The 23,207-nt window shown below is 45.3% G+C and overlaps 2 long non-coding RNA genes across 4 annotated transcripts in view; one reads left to right on the forward strand and one right to left on the reverse strand.

Annotated features, from left to right (window-relative positions):
• The window catches only part of LOC135983219 (uncharacterized), a 121,931-nt gene extending 100,099 nt beyond the window's left edge, over nt 1-21,832 (reverse strand). Inside the window, exon 1 of one of the 2 annotated variants that reach the window (XR_010600798.1) lies at nt 21,512-21,832. This is a non-coding gene — a long non-coding RNA (uncharacterized LOC135983219). Of the gene's footprint in view, nt 1-20,850; nt 21,348-21,511 lie in introns of those variants that run through there. The other variant, XR_010600797.1, reaches the window with a different exon arrangement.
• LOC112059503 (uncharacterized) overlaps nt 11,786-23,207 on the forward strand; it is a 35,989-nt gene continuing 24,567 nt past the window's right edge. For both annotated transcript variants that reach the window (XR_010600796.1, XR_010600795.1), the window contains exon 1: nt 11,786-12,012. This is a non-coding gene — a long non-coding RNA (uncharacterized LOC112059503). The remainder of the gene's footprint in view (nt 12,013-23,207) is intronic.

A 23,207-nucleotide genomic window follows, 5' to 3' on the forward strand; every position in this document is an offset into this window, starting at 1 on the left:
TTTCCCACCGTCAGAACAATGGGATTCCTTTCACTTGGCAGAAGTTGTAAAAGACCCTGGAAACATCTCCATTTTGCCTCTTTCCTGCTCAAACCTCTGGACTATGATGAACTTGTACTAATGGGAGCATTCTAACTAAAGGACTGAACCTTCCAATGGATTTGGAAGCAACCAGAGACTTGACTTAAGGCAGCAGTTTATTCCATCGCTACTACATGCCTGATCCAAGAATTTTGCAACTGTATGTATTTGATTCCTTTAGCCAATTTTAATTTTCACCTTTCTTTCTATAAATAAACCTTTAGATACTAAAAGATTGGCAACAGTGTGATTATTGGGTAAGATACGAGTTATATATTGACCTGGGTATGTGGCTGGTCCTTTGGGATCAGAAGAACCTTTTTGTTTGATTACATTGGTTTTAAATAACCACTCATCATTAAGTGTAGTGTTTTTGGTAGTGATACAATGACTGGAATATCTAAGGAGACTGCTTTTCTGAGTTCTTGTTAGCCAGCATGTTGAAACAGAAGTTTACTTTTGTTGCTGCTTCGGTATACATTACAGGAGAATAACCACCAGTTTGAGGGCATGTGTCTGCCCCTCCAGCAGCTTGTCCTGAATTTGATATTCTCAGTTGTGACCCACAAAGGCATGGTGACAAGCATATACATTGAAAAATTGCAAAATCCCACCCTTTCAAAAATTTGTATAGAATGCCTTCCTTCCCAGACCATTCAAGCAACCCGAGGGTCAATTCAAGTGAATCCCAAATGGAAAGAAAATGAAGTGCAAGGGAAATAGATTAACATAAGAACAGTGATAGTGGGTCAGAGCAATGGTCCAGCTAGCCCCATCTCCTGTCATTCAACAACGACCAGTGCCAGGTGCTTCAAAGAGAATGAACAGACCAGGAGATCGAGGGATCCATCCCCTCTCATCCACTCCCAGCTTCTGGCAGTCAGAGGCTAGAAACACCCAGAGCATGAGGCTGCATCCCTGATCATTTTGGCCAATAGTCATTGACTGACCTATCCTCCATGAACCTCTAATTCTTTTTTGAATCCCATTATATTTTTGGCTTTCACAACATCTGCTGGCAATGAGTTCCACAGGTTGACTGTGTGTTGTGTGAAGAAGTGCTTCCTTTTGTTTGTTTTATATCTGTTACCTATTAATTTCATTTGGTTCATCCTTTGGTTCTTGTCTTACGTGAAGGAGTAAATAACACTTCCTTATTTACTTTCTCCACACCAACTTTATCTTATCCCCCTTTAGTCATCTATTTTTCAAGCTGACCAGTCCCAGTCTTTAATCTCTTCTCAGATGGAAGCTGTTCCATATATCTAATCATTTTTGTTGCCCTTTTACATACCTTTTCCAATTTTAATACATCTTTTATGGGGCAACCAGAATGCATGCCCTATTCAAGGTGTGGGTGTACTGTGGATTTATATAGTAGCATTATATTTTCTATCTTATTATCTATCCCTTTACTCATGGTTCTTAACATTCTCCTAGCTTTTTTGACTGCTACTTCACATTGAGCAGATATTTTCAGAGAACTATCCATGATGACTCCAAGATGGCTTTCTTGAGGGGTAAACAGCTAATTTAGACCCCATCATTTTGCATGTATAGTTGGGATTATGGATTTCCCCATGTGCAGGGACAGCTCCAGCGAAGGAAAAGGAAAAGGGAAAAAAAAGATAAAGCCCTGATCAGCGGCACTTCGGCAGCAGCTCAGCCACGCTGCTTAATTCTTCGGCAGCAGGTCCTTCACGCCGAGAGGGACTGAGGGACCCACCGCCGAATTGCCACCAAAGACCCGGACATAACTCCCCTTTCCATTGGCCGCCCCAAGCACCTGCTTCCTTCACGGGTGCCTGGAGCCGGCCCTGCCCATGTGCATTACTTTATATTTATCAATACTGAATTTCATCTGCCATTTTGTTGCCCAGTCACCCAGTTTTGGGACACCCCTTTGTAACTCTTCGCAGTCTGCTCTGGATTGAACTATCTTGCGTAATTTTGTATTGTCTACAGATTTTGCCTCCTCACTATCTACCCCTTTTTCCAGATCATTTAGGAGTATGTTGAACAGCACTGGTCCCTCTACAGATCCCTGGGAAACACCACTATTTACCCCTCTCCATTCTGAGAATGGACCTTTTATTCCTACCCTTTGTTTCCTGTCTTTTAACCACTTCCTGGTCAGTGAGAGGACCTTCCCTCTTATTCCATGACTGCTTACTTTGCTTAAGAGCCTATCAAAGGCTTTCTGAAAACCCAAGTACACTATATCCACTGGATCACCCTTGTAATGCTCATGGTTAAAGCACAAGTTATTTGTTTGTGGAGAATCTGAGAGAATCCACACACATCCTTATGCACACGAGTAAGCAGATTTAAGCTCATGTATATTACACACATACACATCATATTTATATAGTGCAGACCAGGTGGCAGAATTGGGTCCCTAAAACAAGACTTTCCCTTGGGGGACTCGTAAGATTCACAATAGGTTCTTAAAATAGTTTAGCTTCCAAGACATTCATTAAACTTCAGTATCACCCCACACTCTAAAACACTTCCCTCTGCACTCAGAGGCTGACAGCCACCAAGAGCCAGTATCAGAACAAGGGCACAAGGCAGTGATCTCATTCTAATATCACCTTATCGTTTCAGCAGATGTGCTAGCTAATATGCTTAGGGGCACTTGGCAGGGTTGTCACTGGCTTGGATTCTCAGCCAAGAGGCAAAACCTCAGTCATTCCATAGGCTTTTGGTAAGCAAGCTTGGAAGGGGCTCATCCACCACCAGTATTCAAATCTCTAGCAAACATCTCTCTGACATGGGCCTGTTGTATGACTCATTCCCTGTAAATAGATTAGGGAGACAAATTGGGTGGTCTGCCCATTATCCATGATAAAGACGCAGGTTGTGACTGAGTTGAGCTATTTCAGTCATCTTTCTTCTATAAAAAGTGCTCTCTCTCTTTATTCCCCAGCCTGATGCATCATTTAGTGGGTCTGCACAGCCAGTATTAACAGGCACGTTCTGATGACTCAGTGCAAGTTATCCATCCGTTGATAACATATTGCCAAATGCACACACTGCAATGGGAACATCCAGAAACAGTATTTTTAAAGGCAGTTTTTAAACTTGTCAAATTTGAACGTGCGTGGGAATATTCTCAGTCCTCAAGTATTGGATGAGTTATAATGGACAGAGCGAGGTATTGGAAGTCATGATACCTGGCTTCTATTTCCAGTTTTGCCATGAGGGAGCAAGGTTAAATAAATAGTTTGCTGATTCAGGAATTTACACCAAGTAACAGTACTGAACTTATAAACATACATATATACACACACACACACACTCCTACCTTTGCTCCTCTCCCTCCTTTGCTGGAGGAGTATAACCTTGTGGGAAAGATAGGTTCAAGTGCACTTTCCATTTTTTTCTCATGGTGGGGAGGTTGATTGCTGCCCTGAAAGCTGAAGATGACAGAGTTCAATTGTCTAAAGCCAGCTACCATGGAAACGGTCTCCTGTGCTCACAAGCCTATAAGCTGGTGATTTCCAGAGGACTGTAGCTTTTGGTGGGAAGTCTTGTTTGTAGATCCTGAGAGAAGCAATCCCTCAGATAGGTTGGGCCAGTTCTGTGGAGGGCTTTGATGATCAGGACCAAGAACATGAATCGGACTTTGAATTTGACTCTGCATTCAAACAGGGAGCAGAGAACCCGGCTAAGGCAAGTTAAAGCAGGTACAACACGGAGCACCTATAGGATACATCCCTGCTCCCTCCGCCCCCCAAAAAAGCACACACCTCCCCCTCTACTTCCTCCAGAAGAGGGGTCTTATTTGTCCTCGTTACCAGCATTCTACTTTGTGCAAACTAAGTGCAATTGACTCTCATGGCAGAATTTTATGCATCTTTGTCTCTCCCCCCTCCAAACAACAGCTCTGCAGCGGTCTCTTGCCTCAAGGTGCTCCACTGTGGTCATTCTTGCCTTGTTTCTTAGACAAAAATCTGTCCCTGACCTATCCCACATGTGTGTTCAGCATGTTAATCGTATTGGTTTATCACCATTGAGCTATTGTTTCCAAGGTTCCCCCAATCAATATTAGAAAGGAATACCTTAATGTGAGGAGCCAGAGTATTTCAAAATAATCAATAAAGGAGTCCAAAGCCACCATAAAAAAGCCATTGCATTCACCACATCAGAAAGGCAGTTTGGAATGTTTGCTTTGGCAAGTATCACTGTTTGGAGTTATGCAAGTTTGCTCTGTGATACGTATGGAATGGCAGGTGAAATGTGATCCAAGAAGCTCGTCAGAAAGAATAGGCCATGAGCTGGTCTTCCCATACAAGTTACTCGTGCAGGGCGATTGCCTGCCAAGCCAGGGACACAGAGTACGTAGGAGTTCCAGAGTCAATGCCCAGGAACTTGTTTCTTTCGCCAACAGCCAAGTCCCACCCACCTGCTCTGCAGCAGGTGCAAGCACCACTGAGTCACACATGTTTTCAAGCAGCTCCCAGACACGTGGGCTGGGATTTTCCAGCACTGCCTAAGGGGTTTGGATGCTCAGTTCCTGGTCATTTTAATGGGAATTTTGTATCCCACTCCCTCAGCTGACTTTGAAAATTCAAGTCATGAAAGCTAAATGGTTTCATTGTGTGCCACTTTCTGAAGTGCAAGTCATCGGACAGCCTGAAGACATTTATCTTCATTCTCAATCAAAGCGTAACTCGAGAAGCCAGAAGGAGTTGTTTTAACATGCAAAGCTGAAACTCAGAGACCCAGATAAGTTTCAGCTAATACTCTGAACTTCAGAAAAGCCAGATCTTATTTAAACCGAACGATGCTTTTAAAGGGTTGCTCATTATTGTACTGTCTATTAATGTTGCTGTCATAAAATTTCAGGGCCATTGCTCTCCTGGCCACTCCCTCCTGCAAGTCTTTGTGCCATATAATCCCTTGTATTAGCCCAGCCTTCCTTCTGCCTTTGAATTCATCTTTTCCTGCAGTTGGAGCTGCAGCATCTGAACCTTGGAAGGGTAAATCATTCAGAAACGTGCTCGGGATTTTATCCACACAGCTCTTCATTACAAAATCAGTGAAACTCATTCAGTAAAATCCCAACATGCTGCCTGGAAAACATGCCTTGCGAATGCTTTCACTCAGTAACATCATATTACCACCTTTGTGTCTCTTTCTAGGGGCTCCTAGATTCTCTGGCTTATTTGTTTATTGCCTTTGCGAAGTTGGTTTCCTGGCCAAGCAACCTCTGCTCTCGAGTTAAAGTCAGGACCTTCTGTGATTCTGTCTCAGAGCTTGTTCAGACTGGTTATGTTCTTCCATGCTAAAAGGAAATCAATCAGTAGCATGAGGGCACAGAGCCAGATACAGTCTTTAAATTAAAAACACCCAGGGCCCTATCCCACAACCGATACTTTCCTTGAGCATGAACAAGGACCACTTGTGGGGGTACGGGCTGCAGGATCTGGACCTGAGGCCCGACGAACCATGGAACATCGAATGTTTTCCCTGCTGCAAGCTAAGGGCCTGATCCTCCAAACTCTTCATAACTAGACCAGTGAGGAGTAGCTGCATGAGTGAGAGCTGCAGAATCATATCCCATCATAGCCAGGGTAACCCTGTGAAACCTGGGATGGGCAGCAGGGGCGGCTCCAGGCACCAGCCCAGCAAGCACGTGCCTGGGGCGGCAAGCCACGGAGGGCAGCCTGCCGGTCGCTGTGAGGGCGGCTTTCGGCAGCATGCCTGTGGGAGATCTGCCGGTCCTGCGGCTTCGGCGGTGGGGACGCGGATGGCGCAGCACTGGGAGACTCCCGCAGGCATGCCGCTGAATCCACGTGACCAGCGGACTGCCCACAGGCGTGCCGCCTGCCTGCCGTGCTTGGGGTGGCAAAAAACATAGAGCCACCCCGAGGGGCAGCAAACCTGGACCAGATTAAAAGAGAACACTCCAAGACATTTGGGACTAGATTGTGGCTTGGATTTCACATCCCCACATGGGACTAATAGTATAAGAACCGACTGAACACCCCCGAATAGGCACACAAGAGTAAACAAGCACACAGAGCCTGCTTATCTCCCCCCACCCCCACCACTCAGGAACTGGTGGGTGAAGTCATCTTGGGAACAGCTAAAGTCATGATGGCCAGCATAGGGAGTGGGGGTGCTGGCATAGGTAAAAATAAGATCACATGCTGTGCAAAAGCACACACACCGAGGTTAGTACAGGAACCTCAGTTCCCTGTAGCCTGTGCAAGGGATTAAAGGGGGAAATCTTACTTCCCCTCTAGTCCCATAGTCCAAGCCACAATCTAGCTTTACACGTCTTTTGGCACGCGTGTCCTTCTGAAACATTTATTTTTAATCACATGAGAAAAACTTAGCTAGCTAGACAAGGAAAAGGCTAAAAGCAGATTGGTTTTAGTTATACAAAACCAGAAGTGCCCTGCAAGTGTATTGTCAGGTAGCAATAAGATGACCTTTCATCACAGCTTGGAGGCATGCAATAAAAAGTATATTTTAAGTGCCCTGGCTGCCCCAAATAACTCTACTGCAATTAGATGTATATATTATAACAACATGCGGGTGTGGTAATTATCACCCTTTGCAGCAGAGGATATTTATACAGGTTTTAAATTACATCTTAGGGAAACCTCATTGGGAGGGATTTTTTTTTTTTAAAGAAATCAAGATGGAGGTGGGGATTACATTTCTATTTTATTATGGGAATTGTCCCAAACAAATATTGAAAAAGCTGCTGATGCATCATATATTGTATCAGACTTGAAGTTTGTAAATATGTCATTCTGTGTGTGTCTATTTTTAAGTCACACCAGAATTTGTCCATGGTATTCATAAATATTCCTCCACTCAAGTCTGTGGGGTCTGACTCTTTCCTCCAGAGAAACATTTAGGGATCCTCTAGGTGTGTCCGAGGCACATCACCTCACAGCGCTATTCCTAGGGTGGGGCAAAACAGACACCATTCCTTGCCTAAGGCTGTGCCAACAGTCCGGATTTATACTAATAGATTGCCCGGGTGGATTTATGCCTGCATAAGTGAGCTCAGAATCAGGCCCTTAGAATACCCTTGTAAATCTGTTTCAGTACAGATTTCATCTGTGAACACTTCTTCAGTTCATGGGCAGTCATGTGTCCAGCTAGAGAGAACATTTAATACTCATGGACTACTCTTGCCAAGGATCTCTCTCATCTACTAGTCTTTTCCATCCCTAACCTTTAGGTTTGGTTTCCTTTCTTATCAACAGTGATGCTATAATCTACCCTCCCCATTGCTTAAGAATTAAGCTACAGCATAAAAATCTCCTCAAAGGTAGCTATCAGAGGAGCCAACTTTTCCTGTATTGGGTTTTTTGGGATTCTTCTTCCCCAACTCCCTCCCATCTTAAAAAGCAGTTCTGTGGTGTGAGTCCATCTTCCTTAGGACATGGGAAAGTCAAAAATCACTTGCTTGCAGAAGAAAGAGCCACTGCAGCTCTTCGCAATGAGACAGCACTTTTATTATTCTGTCAGATATTTGCAGCTTGTCTATTATAGTCACAGCACATTGGTCAACCTCTATTAAAAAAAAAAAACCTGTCAAGTTCCACATCTATTGTTCTAAACTTGTGCCGTTTGCTTTCCCAATTGCCATTTTACTTCAGCTTCATTTCCTTATTTGATGGATAGTAATTGTAGTTCTGTCTTTTGCACAGATTTTAAGTTTTCCAAAGTTACTTTAGAAGGCGGAGCATGTTCATTACGCCTGTTTTTCTTAGTTGTGTTAATGAATGATTTTGTAACACCATCTTGAATATCCCTCTATTGACAGCTGCCGTCTCATTTGGACACAGCATGTCTGTAGTAATACAGGACAATGAGCGGTCTGGAACTCAGGATCAGAAGCGTTTCTTCCTTTGGTAGTGCCTCAGTTTGCCCCTTATCTGTTCATCTTTTCAGAGTATTCACTTTTCCAGAATGGCTTGCTTGAACAGGTCTACCAGCTAAGCTACTACAGTATGTGTAATTCAACAGCCTTTGAGCCAATGCCTACCAATGCTAGTGGGGTCGTAGATGGCATTTCTCAGGTCGTTGCTAAACAGGTCAATAAAGCCAACACCTCCTTCACATCCCTTCTCCAGATCCACTTCTATTGCGATGGCTACAGGACATTGACAAATTATAGACTGGCCCTCTATCTGGCAATTACACGACAGATCCTCCATTGGTGTGAATCAGCATCACTCCAGAAAGCAAATGGAGCTATGCCACATAACTATTGGGGACCAGGCTGAACCAAGGGGCAGCGGGGGGGGGAGGGGGGACAAATTATCCCACATCAGCCTATTGCCTGGTTCTTATGCATTCCTCTGAAGCAGCTGCTGTTAGCTGCTGTCCACATGGACCAGGGGCCTCATCCAGTCTGGCAATTCTTATATCAGTTTAACACCAGCTGAGGATCTGGCCCCAAATTTGAAAAGTGAGAAAAGGTGGCAGATGTAGGGAAATTAAAAGGAAATGAACACGTTTGTTAGTCTGAAAGAGTTTCAAGTTGTAAATACAAAGAAAACAAAACCAAAGAAAGCCACTAAAAAAAATCCAAACCCTCAAACTAAGCACACTTCCCCACCACACACTAACTTCACTGCCAAAAAGGTAACAGAAAAGTTACAAGTATCAGAGGGGTAGCCATGTTAGTCTGGATCTGTAAAAAGCAACAGAGTGTCCTGTGGCACCTTTAAGACTAACAGATGTATTGGAGCATAAGCTTTCGTGGATGAATGCCCACTTCGTCGGATGCATGTGATGCATGTTACAATTTCCAATTGTGTTTGAAGGCTGTTGGAATCAAACAGCTCTACACCTTGGGACCAGCTCCCTTTGACACTAGGAATGGTTGAATTAGGCTTCTGCAGTTGCTCACTGATCAGTGGATGCTCTTGATAACATAGCTAGAGTTGATCTAACCCCACCTGGATTATTTTGACAAAAATGATTCAAAGCTCATTTTCCACTGACATTTTTTAGTTTTCACAAAGAGACACAACAACAAAAATCACACATACAGACAAGCCTTGAAAACTGGAAGATTTTGGCCAAAATGGGAGCTCGGGTGTCCAATGGAAGTTGTAGATTGCTCTTTCCTGTCTATGGGCCAAAATTCCTAGCTGAATTACATCTCCCATAACATATCAGGGTCTTCCTTTTTGGGGAAGGAAAGTTGTGCCACATGGAGCCCGCAGCTGTGATGCAAACGTTAAAAAAGTTAGCTGAAAATCAAACTGCTTTTGGCCAAAAAAGTTGAAAATTTCTACTGAAAATTTCCCTGCAGCTGGGGAGGGGTGTGTGGAAATCTGACCATCTCTAAAAATAAGAAAAATTAAAGACTGAGTTAGATTGGGAAGCTCCTGCTAGTATAAGCTTCATATGAGTCCTTCCATCCCAGGGTTTCTTTTTTTTAAGGAGTTGTTTTCATAGAGTTGAAAGGGACCTCATCTAGTCCAGGGCTCAAAGCAGGACCAATCCCCAGAAAAATCCCCTGACAGATTTTTGCCTCAGATCCCTAAACAGCCCCCTCAAGGATTGAACTCATAACCCTGGGTTTAGCAAGCCAATGCTTAAACCACTGAGCTATCCCAATACTATTTGCCAGCTGCTAACTAAGCCTTAGGTCAACTTTCTTACTTGAGCCTTCTGTAATGGCTAGGCACTTCCTATTCAGGACATATGTGTGTACTTAATATAGCACTGCCATGGTACACCAGTTACACTTAGGAAATTGCTGTCTCTATAGTGCAAGAAAGAGATAAAGTTCTTGTAGTAAGACCAGGGTCCTGAAATCTTGCATCAATATGCTGATGTCACACAGTTACCACCACAATACTTAACCTTTGGACTACAGGGCTGTATTGTTCCCCCCCCAACTAGAAGTCTTCAGACACTGACAAAAGCTTCTTTTTTAGGCTTATCCTAAATTAGCTGGTGGTGCTGTGCGTTGTTTTTTCAAGTTCGTGGCAGATGAATCCCAGAAGGTGGGTCTGGATCAGGAGCGTTCAGAAGTTAGGATGCTTTTTCCATCTCTCTCTGGCCTGCCAACTTGGTCTGGAAGTCCCCCAAGAATGAGCACTCATGCATGATTTATGGCACTTTCTACTTTCCAATAGGCAGGAGGTAGTGCAGGATCAGCCTCTCAGAGCATTTTGGCACTGCCGGCTTGGGTTACCAGGCCGGGGGGGGGAGAAATGAAAAACAAGTGACAAGCTTTTAAAACAGCTATTAAGCATCACAAATAACTAATAGTAGCCAAGCACTGACAATCCACTTCCCAAAGGGTTCATAATATATGGGTCTGATCCAGCAAGATGCTGAGCTCCTTTGACTCCCACTGATGTCCATGGGAGATGAATGTACTTAGCACTCTCTTGGATCAGGCCCTGAAAGATTCTCCTTGGTCAGGTTTTAGTGCAGGGGATGGATGAAGGTTTGGAATGGTTCTTATTTTACTCAAGCTGGTTCCACCCACCCCTGCTTTTCATAGTCTTATGGTTAATCAGGAAGCAACTATTGACCTTCAGCTCCTGTTGACTTCAGCAGTTGGCTATGTGGTGTTCAGTACCTAGCAGGTTACAGCCATGTTACTTGGAGGTCTCAGCAGTACAGAGCAAAGTGCTCCTGAATGGGCTCTGATCTCTGCCTCTCCACCTGTACATTACATCTGTTGTATGCTCCTGGAAGGGAAGACGTGATGTGCAACTAATGGGAGCTGACAATGCTCAGTACTTCCCAGCAGGCACTCAGCACTGAGCAAGATTGGATCCTAGGGGGATTCACGTTGTTTCTGTTCAACATTGACTCAACTGCAGAACACTATTATGCATAATCAGGACATGTCCTACTATGGCCAGATCATTAGATGGTGCAAATTGGCATCGTTCCACTGCGATCAATGGAGTTACACTGATTTACACCAGCAAAGAATCTGGCCCAAGGCCCCATGCTGTGCTTCGTCTTCTCCTGAGTTAACATGACAGTAGCCTAGTTTTTCTACATTACAGTATTTTCAGAGACATCCATTCCATGCGATTGTGCAATTCCATTACTTGTGCAAAAGGTAGCTTGCAAGCAAGTGAACTGCAAAAATAACCCTTTTGACAGGAGAGAATAGGTAGTTGAGGGATGTGGGAGTTCAGGAAGCAGGTATTATTTTTCACCCACCCTGTGCAGCAGAAAATAGATATTAAAGGGTTTTAAATTACATGGAACATGGTTCTTCCTTGCATTGAGCAAAGAGGAAACCAGTCATGGATGGTGTCTGTTACAGCTGTCCCCCTGCTGCATTCCTTTTTCCCCTCTCCTTTCTGTTTGTCCTGTGTGGCCGCCCCTCCCGGCCATTGTGCTAACTAAAGTCACAGCCCTATTCATAGGAATGGCTTGTACAGACTAACTGGAGCCATTGCTCTGCCTAGGGAGGGGGCTTCTTGCTTCTTTGTTTGGTTCCTTTGTTCAGACCCGGACTCGGTGTGGGGGGCGCTGCCCAGAAATGCAAGACCTGAAGTGGCCAACTAATTAAGCATATGAGTCATAGCTGTGGCCCAGAACATGCCCAGGCATGCCTATGCTTACCTGCAGCCTTTCCCTGCCTTCTCTCCTCCCCTGTATCAAGAGGAGCCAATCAAAAGTACTGGTGGGAAACTGCCTGAGTTTGCCTTTAAAGCCAGACATTTTCTGATCAGACCTCGGAGAAGGTCCCTGCTTTGCCACCTAGTCTGATCAGCTAGGGGTGTTTGGGGGGGGGCCCTCTCCCCACTCTCGTTTCTTTTTGAGCGTACCCGTTTTTAAACTCCCCTCCCACGAACAACAAAATTTGTGCCTGGAGATCTCCTGATTATTGTAAGCGAATCAAGTCCTCTCTCCATCCTCCGATGCTACTGCCGTTCCTGTCTCTGCTTGCTGCTGTCCTGGGGATTGGTGAGAACTCCCTCTTGCAAACTCCCCCTGTCCTAGCTGCTGGCCTTGTTTCCCCAGCAAACAGACCCAAGCTAACTCCTTGGTCTGTATCTGTAATCTGTTTCTTGCTCCGCAGCGCCTTTGCTGCTGGAAATAAGCCTGTGCCGCTGCTAGGCTGTGCCTTCCTGGACTGTATCCTGGGCTGCCGGCTTGCAGCCACCCCACTGCTGCAGCCACCACTAGTTAACAAACTCCCCCCCCCCCCCCCGGGGCTGTACCCTGGGCACACACCACTCTGCCCTCCGGAACTGCTCCCCCTCCCGATCAAAGCAGCGGCATAGTGTAAGGTGCACCTATTAGAATCAGGTTCTTAGTCTAGATAAGTTGTAGTTTCATTTTGCAGAGCTGTGGTTAAGTTAGGTTTAAAGAATTGTTTGTATTGTGCTCTGTAAGTTAGGTTTAAAAAAAATTGTTGCATTGTGTTCTGTTACTTGCTAATTTGTGTAGTCTTGATTAAGTTAGATCATAGATAAGATTTTACTGTGTTCTGTATAATTGTGGTTAAGTCTGTCTTCCCACTGCCCTAACCCCCCCTCCCCCGAGCTTGCCCGTGTCTCCCCCCGAGCTCCCCAGTCACTCGTTGCAGTGTCTCTGCTGTTTAAACTTGCAGCCTGTCTGCTCTCTGTGTCTCCCTGAGTTTAAATCTCCCTCCGCAGCGCCTCTGCCTTTGGTCTCTGCTCCAACACATGCTCCTCTTCCCCCATCCCCCAACCTCACTCCTCTACCACTGCCTCTTTCTCTCTCTCTCTCTTTTAATCCCTTCCCCCATGTGCTCACCCCACTCTTGCTGCTGCCAAACCTCAATTGTATTACTGAAGTCTAGCATAAAACCCCATTGGTTATCCTTTTTCTCTCTAACACACCTCACATTTTACATTTACACCACTGAGACATATTTTTACCTAGAGTTGTTGGTTATTTAACACATTTTACCCATAACTGTTAGTTGGTTATATGCTGCTGTGACACACCCTTTACATAGGAACTGTTAGCTACCGGTTACATTTATACTTCAGTGTTAATTGGTTACCAACTGTATTGGACCCCACTGTATTGTGCCCCACTATTGAAACCCCCTATCCTATTTACTAAAAGAAACCCCTCCCCAATTGTCTACCTTAAACCCCGTACCCCTCACTATTGAATTTTCCCTGTTTTTGCATTTTCTTAATAAAGTTTATTTTGCACCCCACCAGTGCAGTAGTTGTCCCCCAAGATCCCCTACCTGCTGGCAGGGTCAGATGGAAGCACACTCAGAGGATGGTGGCTGTCCTTCTGCAGGAATAATTATTGATATCCCCTACCATTACTGAAAGCACAACGTTTACACGTTATATAAATAATATTTTATGTATTATAAATCATTGGATTTACTCCAGGTAGTGGCTATTAACCAAGCAGATTATGTCTAAAGATTGAAAATGGACTCTCTCTTCAATTCTCACACACACACATACAAAATTAAGAGATTAATGAGAGAGAAAGAAGTTTTGCATTTTGGGGTTCCCTGTCCTGAGAGTTACCCCTGGGAGTGCAGGGAGCTGTCAAGTTTTTGTAGCTGAAATTTTATAATTCATAAAATAAACAAAATTCAGCAGTAAGCATGAGGTGGCAGGAGACAGAATTTTGCTCATGATAGATAGGATAGATGGAGAGGAACTGAGAAGAAAAAAAAAATAAAAACACCACCACCAGAATTTGTGATCTCAATATTTGCTTGCATCTTGAAATAGAAGTCAAAATATCGAAATTTTCTGCACACAGTTCTGAAGAATTGATGTAGAAATATTTTAATATTTGATAAAACATGTTAACATCCTCAGTAACATACCTTTGAGTCAGTTCAACATTAAACTTAGGCTTGAAAGGATTAGATTTTAAGTGGTAAATACTGCTCTCACTGTATACACAATAGCAGACAAAAAATTTCCTTCGATAATTGAAATCTACAGCTAGGCAAAGAATGAAAACTGCTGCTTGAGAAGGTAGAGTCTGATTTAAGGATATTTACTTTGTATATTTTGACAGGCGATGCTGACAGTTTGTATTTTAATGGTTAAAGCTTTAATGTTTTGAATCTCATTATTGACGTTAATTGTCTGACACCCCCATAATTTCCCACAATTGTGAAAACGGAATTAAAATAAACATTGATATTATCCATCAAAATTATAAAAAAAAAATAATCAAATTCTGCCAAGCCTAATCAAGCTGCATCTACCCGTGGTGCCTTTTGAGAGTTGCCGCTCAGGTGCCTCGGCCCCATTTTTTCCTACAGGCCAGGATTCCCCCAGAGTTATGTGACTCCCATGAGGCACCACACAGCTCAGAGCGGAGACCATGGTACATCATAAGAGATGGAGTGTGGCACTGCAGCACCATTGGCAGATAGAGTTTAATGCTGAGCTGACTCTAAACAGGTTTCAGTTCAAACAAATAGGTCGGTTTGATCCAAATCAAAACTTTTTGGGGGCTAAAGTTTTCCAGTTTTCCAAAAATCTAAAAGTTTCCCCCAGAAAACTTCAGGTTTTTAGAAACTATTTTCCACTGGGGAAAGACAGTCATTTTGATGGAAAATGGGACCGGCTATTAAACGTACACAACACACTTTCATGAGAAAGTTCTCATTTTCATCAGAAGTCATTTTTCATCCCAAAAAACACTGATAAATTTTCAGCTAACTCTATTCCAGATCCTTCAGACCAACTCTCCCTTATAGAATTTGTACAAAATCTGAAAGGAAAGAAAAGAAATTGATGTTTCAAAGCGTCAGGTCAGAGTCAGCAAACCCAGCTCTCTGTACAATCAGCACCAGCTGTCACCCTATTGAACTCCCCAGTTTAATTGTTCACAGGAGAATGCATCCATACTGTAAAAATCTACCCAGACACCTACTCTTAAACCTCCCTTAGGACTTTCAAAAGCCAAGTTCCCCTTTAGGCTGTTAAAAAGTTGTTTTTAAAAGGTCTCTAAAAATACAAAAAGCAGAAAGGAAAGAGAAGGGGAGGGGGGGGGGGGGAAAAAAAAGGTGGACTGACAAGAGCACCATTCTCACTAGGGCTTTTGAAATAGTGCACAACATTCAAAGAGCTCTAATGCAAACATTCCTACTCAATCCATGGCAAACTAGTCAAATCTAAATTTATCAAATTTCACATGCAAGGGAATATGGCCAAGTACTAAAATTAGTCCCACATGAAAACGGTTAGTGGGGAATCCCTTCCAAATTCTACATTTCTCTTCTCTCGCCTTTAAAGAGGTTACTCTCACCCTATTACAGAAAGGGTTAAAGAGAATACCTAGCTCTTTCATAGCACACCATTCATCAGTGGTTCTCAAAGCACTTTACAAAGGCAGGGGGGTCACTATCATTATCCCCATTTTACAAATGGGGAAACTTAGGCAAGCCACTTCACCTGTCTGTGCCTCATGTCACCCAGCATGCCAGTGGCCGAGGGAGGAATAGAAGCCAGGTCTCCTGACTCCCAGTCCAGTGTTCTAGCCACTAGTAAAATCTGAATCGCCATATTTATGTAGGCTCTGCTAAACACAAACACTTTGGATTCCTGGGCTCTAACACAGCAGTTAACTAGAGTTTGATTTTTCAAAGATGCTGAGTGCTCTACTGGGCAATGCATTTCAGCACGAGGCCAGGTGTGTAGAGGTATTTAGGTGTCTGAAGACGCAGGCGGTTTGGAAAATCTCACCAGGTGCCTCTCCGCTTCTTCTGTCACCTAAAAAGCTTTGCAAATCTGGCCCAGGTGTTTAACTTTAGATCTGTGAGTAGTTCCATTCAAGTCAGTGAGACTGGTCACATGCTTTAAGCTAAGCACAAGCTTAACTGCTTTGCTGGGCTGGGGCCCGAGTGCCCAGCAGGACTGAGGCCCTAATGAATAAATAATTAGACCCCTGATGAAACTGGCAATCATTGGTTTATTTACACACATTCTGTTGTGAGGCAAAAGCATTGCATCCTGACATTTTTGCAGTAGTTAACGGCAGTTTGTGAAAATTTACCTGCATTTGTACTGAACATATATAAACGCCTTCCCGATGGATATTGGATAGATTATTATTGATAAACTAGGTACAGATAAAATGTATAAACCACATTGTTCTAGTTCATTTAGCATCGTACTTGTAGGTCTTGGGACTTCATGGTTTTAATATATTCCCTGACTTGTATTGGACCTCAGGACAGTAATGGCACAGATCTGCGGATGAGAATAGCTACTTGTGATGCAGGCTACACTCATTTATGATGAATATAGTGACTTGGAATGCAAAGTGAATTTAATAATCCAAAGAAGTCACTGAGTTATAGATTTTCTGGGTAAACTGAGCACAGAAATTGCTGAAAGCCACCCATTTAATTTTTTAAGGATCGCCATAAACTAAAAATGGAATGGGCAGCATGGTAATAAGTCTCAGAACATGAGCATGCTTCTCTATAGACGGGCCACTAGAGCATATTGGTTAGAAAAGGTGCCAAAGGCAAAAAAACCCGATATTTTTTTAAATGTTTGGTGGTAAATGTGGATGTAGATGCATCTTTGTGTAAATATACATGCAACAGAATAAGGGCCAAGTCTAGCAACGCTTACACCCGTAAGTAGTCCCAGTTAATTCTACCTCACCGGTTTGTAAGCTCCCTATTCATCCCACTGGCTTCATGTAAATAAGCATAGAAGGATCAGGAGGGTCTCAAGCTGAAAAGCCATCTGTGGGAGGATTTGTTTACCACTTTTTTTTTTTTTTAATCCATCTTGGGCACCAGTGCAAACCGCTATCTCCAAGGCTCCAAGTACCGGTTGCTCCTTTGTAGGTCCTGTGCACCCCTTCCCCAGGTCGGCTAGCACTAGATCCTGCAGATTCTATCACCCAGTAGCATGCCCAGCACAGAGTTTTAATTGTATTGTGTGGCAACGCTCATCAGCGCAGCAGCCTCAGCTCAACGGCAAGGCTCCATCCTCAGCTCTTTCCACGCTTGGAAATGCCGTAAGTCACAGACATACATTTCCCCTCATTTGGCTGTCACAACATTTCACAGAAATACACACCCAGGCCTGCAGTTCTGACTTCAGCTCGGGTTGTGCCCGATTAAGGGCTGCAGGATCCAGACCTGTACTTGAAATAGCATGTACAGTGCTTAATCCAGTTCTATAAATACTTGGCTATTCCCAGCAGAGGGAATATCCTTGCTCGTGTCCTTCCGGATGCTGGTGTATGAAGTAAACTGAGAAGCCTTGCTAATTTCTAGTTAACCCGGAGGGGAGGAAGAGAAGGGAGGGCAGGGAAATCAATGAGCCTGATATGGTAAGGTGCTAACGCCTCCTGAGAGATACTGAATGCCCTCAATTCCCATTGAAGTCAATGGCAGTTGGCAGCACACACTCACAATAAAGATACAGGTGCTGATTTCCTCTCAGAAGGCACCCAGCACCTTGCAGGGTTGAGCTCCCGATGGTTGCAGAGTGGAAAAGGACAAAGGGCCTAACGCTGCACCCTTACTCAAGAAAGTAATCCCTCATTGACCAGGCCCATTAACTTCAAGGTCTTTGCCTGCAGCAGGACTGAGTAAGGAAGTGTTACTCACTCAAGTAGGGGATGTGGGACCAGGCCCAAAATGGGGCTAGAACAAAATGAGAAAGTTTAAGAGTTTTAATAATACACAAGAAAATAAGAACTTTCTTCTTTAATAAAAGTATTGGACAGTGTCTCTTTCAAGAATGTGTCCCTTGAATAAGCAATAAAAAGGCCTTTCAAACTCTGCTGTCACACCAGCCCCACTTAGTTCCAAAAAGACTTTTCAAGAGTTTCAGAATCCTTTCTAGTATTTATCATCCCCTCTCCCACATCCACAGCTCAGCTAGCCTGGATGATTCAGCAGGAAGTGATTTTAAGAACTCAGCAGGAGGCAGAAGCAAGAATTTGCCAGCTAAAGTGCAGAGCAGGAAAAACAAAAGTCTCCTGTTTTACATGTATGAACCCATTGAAATGGTGTTTGTATTTCACTCATTCTGAGTTGGCATCCCCTGCCCTCACCCCCTTTGAGACTCTTCCTCCCATTTTCACAGTTTAAGATAAACATTTGAAACCTGGCTGACGGGCTGAAAAAGCACCTGACATCCCCTGTGTGATGTTTAGAGTCGCTTGATCATGTAAAATTAAGTTTGCTCTGTAAGATTAACCGTACGCTGCCTGGCTAAAAAAAAAATACAGAGCAACAGAATTCAGAATTAGCGTGCAGGGCTTGGAAGGTGTGAATTTTCATGCAGCAAGAATGTGGGGAAGAGAACATGCTCAGTGGGGGGGAGGGGAAGGGATGTTAGCTAGAGAGATCTTGAGGTTAAACAATCTTAAAACCATTACATTACAGCCAGCAATGCTAATCAAATGGGAGGGCATAGCTGGTACTTCTGAGACTCTTTGATATGAAGGTCACTCATTTTATCATCTAGACAATCTTAAAAGGAGAGCACCATTTGTGTGAAGCATTAGCGCAAAGCAATCTAGCCTTTTAATCCTATACCCTTGATTGACAGCCCTGTTGTGGCGGAGTCCGGTGCATCTCAGGAACAGAATGCACCACTAATCAAACAAGGTGTGATGTCCAGCACTTTAATCAAGTTGCCCAGACATGCAGGAAGGAGGCTTTTCGCTACATTAGTCCTTGCAGGTTGCCATCTGTAGTCATGGCCAGCGAAGCAGTTCAAATGAGAATTCCTAAGTATATCACTACATCCAGTCAGTTCTATCACACTGTCACAGAGGCTGCCGCATGATGGATCTCTGCAATGGAGTTACCCCACAAAACTGCCAGGCTTTTATTAAGCCTAGACCCAATCTACAGCAAATCAGCTGCAAAGCCTAACAACAGAATTAACTGCTATTTCCACCAATACCCCTTTGACCACAACGAGAGGAACTCTTTAACCTCTTCTTGGTTGAAGGCTTCTCAATTATTTGCATTAAGGCTAAGCAAACACCTGGAGGGAGCAGGCCTAGATGGAGGAAAGGAAGAATGAGTGGAGTAGAGTGGTGTGAAGGCAGCAAGGAGAAAAAGCCTCCCACTGAAGAGTTTTTCTATTTGTTTAGATCCACAAGGTTAGGGTTACCATATTTCAGCAAGCAAAAAAGAGGACGGGAGGAGCCCCGCCCTAGCCCCGCCCCTGCCCCTCCCACTTCCCGCCCCCCCAGAACCCCCAATCCTCCCCCCGTTCCTTGTCCCCTGACTGCCCCCTCCTGGGACCCCTGCCCCTAACTGCCCCCCAGGACTCCACTCCCTATCTAAGCCTCCCTGCCTCTTGTCCCCTGACTGCCCCAACCCTTATCCACACCCCCACCCCCAGACAGACCCCTGGGACTCCCACGCCCCATCCAACCACTCCCCACCCCCTGACAGTCCCCCCCAGAACTCCCAACCCATCTAAACCCCTCTGCTCCCTGTCCCCTGACTGCTCCGATCCCTCTCCCCACTCCTGCCCCCTGACAGCTCCCCCCCAGAACTCCCAGCCTCCTACCCCCCCGCTCCTTGTCCCCTGACTGCCCCCTCCTGTGACCCCTGCTCCTAACTGCCCTCCAGAACCCCACCCCCTACCTAAGACTCCCTGTTCCTTGTCCCCTAACTGCCCCCTCCTAAGACCCCCCCCCAACTGCCCTCCAGGACCCTACCCCCTACCTGTACCCTGACTGCCCAAAACTTTCTCCACTCCCTCCAAAAAGCCCCCCCCCGTTTCTTGACTGCCCCCTCCAGAACCTCCCTGCCCCTTCTCCTGCCCCCTGGCCCCCTTACCCTGCTGCTCAGAACAGGGTGTTGGGCTCTGTGCGAGCCGGACACGTGGCTGCGCTCCCCAGCACAACAAAACCCGGTCCCTGGCCCTGCACAGTGCTGCCGGACCGGGCTGCAGGGGAGAGCTGCCGGCTCAGAATGCAGGGCGGATCCGGCTCCTCTACAGCTGCTCCAGAGTCCAGCCCGTGACTTCCCTGCAGCCCTCCCAGCCGCTCGCTCTGCTCTGCCGGGGGAGGGGGGAAATCCCGGACATTTTGAGTGCTTTACAAATTCCCCCCGGACGCTATTTTTAGCACAAAAAGGAGGACATGTCCGGGTAAATCCGGACGAATGGTAACCCTACACAAGGTCCAACTAAGCCACCAGAGGAGTTTGGGAGCAGTTAGGCGTCTGGTAGGGTCTATGGCTGGCACACAAGGCCCTGGCTACTTCTCCAAGATTTTTTTTTTTTAAATGAGCCTAGAACTCCCATTGTTTTTTTCTGATAGGTAGGTGGAACTTGCAAGCAATTTATATGAAAGATTTAAATGCAACTATCCTAAATATACTAGCCTGCCTGCCGAGCAGCTTCTCCCTCCCCATCACCTCCCATGTGGCTAGTTCTGTTCAGGGCAGAATTAGAACCATGTTAAATACAAATTAACCTAACTTCTTAAATGCCACATTTCCTCTCCGCGGCCATTTCGATTCAGGAGCCATGTCATTGCCTTACAAAGGCAATATTCTCCCTTCACTAGGATATTTTGCATAGATAGATATACACATACATACACCCCCAACTTACATCCTTCTCCATGCTGATAAAAGCCATTCAGATCAGGAAAGCAGGTCACACTTCATAAACATGACCTGGGGGGTGGGGGGGACTTCTCACCACAACAATCAGCACCCCAGATCTTCAGCTACTGTTAATAGAACTACACCGTTGACACCAGCTAAGGATCTGGCCCTATGATGCCCTAAATCTATCCAAGATATTGGTGTCTATCACAGGGTGCTCCACTCACCACTGCCTCCTCCTGGTCACTCTGGGAAGCAGCTCTTGAGGTCAACACCCCCTTTCTGCAGCTTGCACACAGTTGCTCTGCCTCTCTCTCTAGTCCACGGCCCCACTCTCACTCCAGGAACTGCAGCGTCCTCTTTGTGACTCAGCCTTCCGGGGTAGCAAAGTCCCTTCTCCCTAGCAGTCCTAGGCAGTCTTCCCTCTCATGGCTCCATGGTGCCACTCCATCAGTAGCGGGGGAAGCCAGACCTGCTGTCTACTGCAGGTTCCAGTCCAGAGACCCTTACCTCAGCATGTCTGGGCTTCAGTCTCTCTGCCCTCACTACTGCTTCCTAGTACACATAGTTCCCCTTCTCACTCTGGCTGCACTAGCTCCAAACACTCCTCCCTCTTCCCAAGCCGTGATCACTTGGCTTTCTACAGGCCCGGCCTGTTCCTGCACAGCTGAACTTGCTTCCAATTAGTTCCCTGCTCCCTGGCTCTTCCTCCAGGTGCAACCAGTGGAGTTAATAGGCCTCCCTGGTCACCTTAACCCCTTCAGTCTTGTGCGGGGTGGACACCCATCACATGGATATACTTATCTATTTATTACATGCATCGGGGGTTGTAAAGTGGAAGTTACATTAGACATTTTCATAGGCTAGACAGAACCAACACAACCTTACCTGAAGTGTATCCAACCTGCGTACCCCCTAGCTTGGGTACAATATCTGAGAGAAGACCCCGGACACTGCAGGAACTGGTGTAGACCATTGCCAGGCAAGTCACTCAGAGCTACTAGCTGTTTCCACTGAGCCAAGAGTGTCTGTGCTTTTGGAATTCCCACCCAGGTAATTTCAGTCTCACACTAGTTCCCAGGAGGCAGTGGCTGTAAGGCTGCTCCACTCAGAGCACAATAACATTCCCATGACTGCTCTCTGTCCCACTTCCTTCCAGCTGCATCCCATATCCTGCCAGTTGCCTCTCAGCTGTGCTCAGCAGATGGGTCTTTGTCAGCCCAGTGGCTAGGGCAGGTGTGGGTCCAGTCTCTGCTCAGGCAGGGTAGGGATTTGAACCCCGCTCTCCCACAAGCCCCCTGAGTGCTCTAACCATTGGGCTACTAGTTAGCAGGGGGTAGGAAAGCCCCTTCCTCCTCCTCATTTTTTTTTTTTTTTTTTGCAAGGACTGACCTGGTTTAGGCCAGGAGAGGAGTCACAGCTGTGCATGCCAGGTGGCATCTCCCGCCAGCCCAGAGTTAGGCATCTAACTCCCTTTGAGGAGTGGGGCATGAAACCCACCCCTCTCTTCAGCACATCCTACGGACTAGCCTAGGCAGCGCTGTGCTCAGCATGCTGGCTGTTGGGGAGCCCATTCCCAGGCACCTAGCTCTCCCCCGGCATCGGAAAGGCCAGGAGCCCAACTCAGGGCTGCAGATTCCACTGGGAGGAGCAGCACGTAAACGTTAGGCATCACCACACAGAGGCTGAGTCCACTTTGCGGATCTAACCCAAAGTGACCCCCAGAGGGCCCTGCTTCTGCAGCCATGGAATGAAAGGCAAAGCTCCCATTGGCTTTAAAGGTGCAGGAGGGGCTCTTAAAAGCAGAACATGTTTTTCAAAATTGGGACCATTTGGCATTGGGACCATTTTGTCTACTTTCCAAAAAGGCTCTAAAATAAAATGCCGTGTACCTGGCTGGCCAGCAGAGAAACCCAGCTCTTAACATGCATTGGAGTTACTCTCCACCCTGACACGGAGGGCCAATTCTTCACTGCAGAAGTATCATCTGCACTACATGTTTGGGATGCTGGATAATCACATTGTCTCCTGTCCTTTTATATTACAGCTTTCATTTATCCATTTCAATGTTTTATTGAGCTAATATATTTAACTTAGATTCTTCTTTAGCCCTTCCTCTCCCATCCCTCTCCCCCAGCCATAAATAATTGTACTAAAATGAATTATTTTTTTTATTTCAACAAACTTCCCACTCAAGCCCACCCCCAAAATTCAGACAGGAAGGAGAAACAGGTTTAATTTAGAAAGATCTGAAATTCCTGGAATAGATGACAGCTGAGAGAAGACTGGCATATTAAATAATTTCATCTTATAAACACTCCTATCTAGTTCTAGTTTAAGCCTGACAGATGTAAATGCCAGCCAGCTACCGCATACCCAGTAGTTCTGCCTTTCATTTATTTATGCAGACATCTCTCAGATGTAAAAACCTTTTTATGTACATTAGCTGGCTTTGTAGGAATGGATAGATATCCACTTCTACATGGATAGTTTACAATATTTAATATAAGCAATGTGCGTAGCAATGGCATGTTAGGTGTGACATCTTCATTAGGTTAAATAATTGTTTTGTCAGAGATCATCA

This window comes from Chrysemys picta, chromosome 4 (genome assembly GCF_011386835.1).
Source record: "Chrysemys picta bellii isolate R12L10 chromosome 4, ASM1138683v2, whole genome shotgun sequence".
NCBI lineage: Eukaryota > Metazoa > Chordata > Testudines > Emydidae > Chrysemys > Chrysemys picta.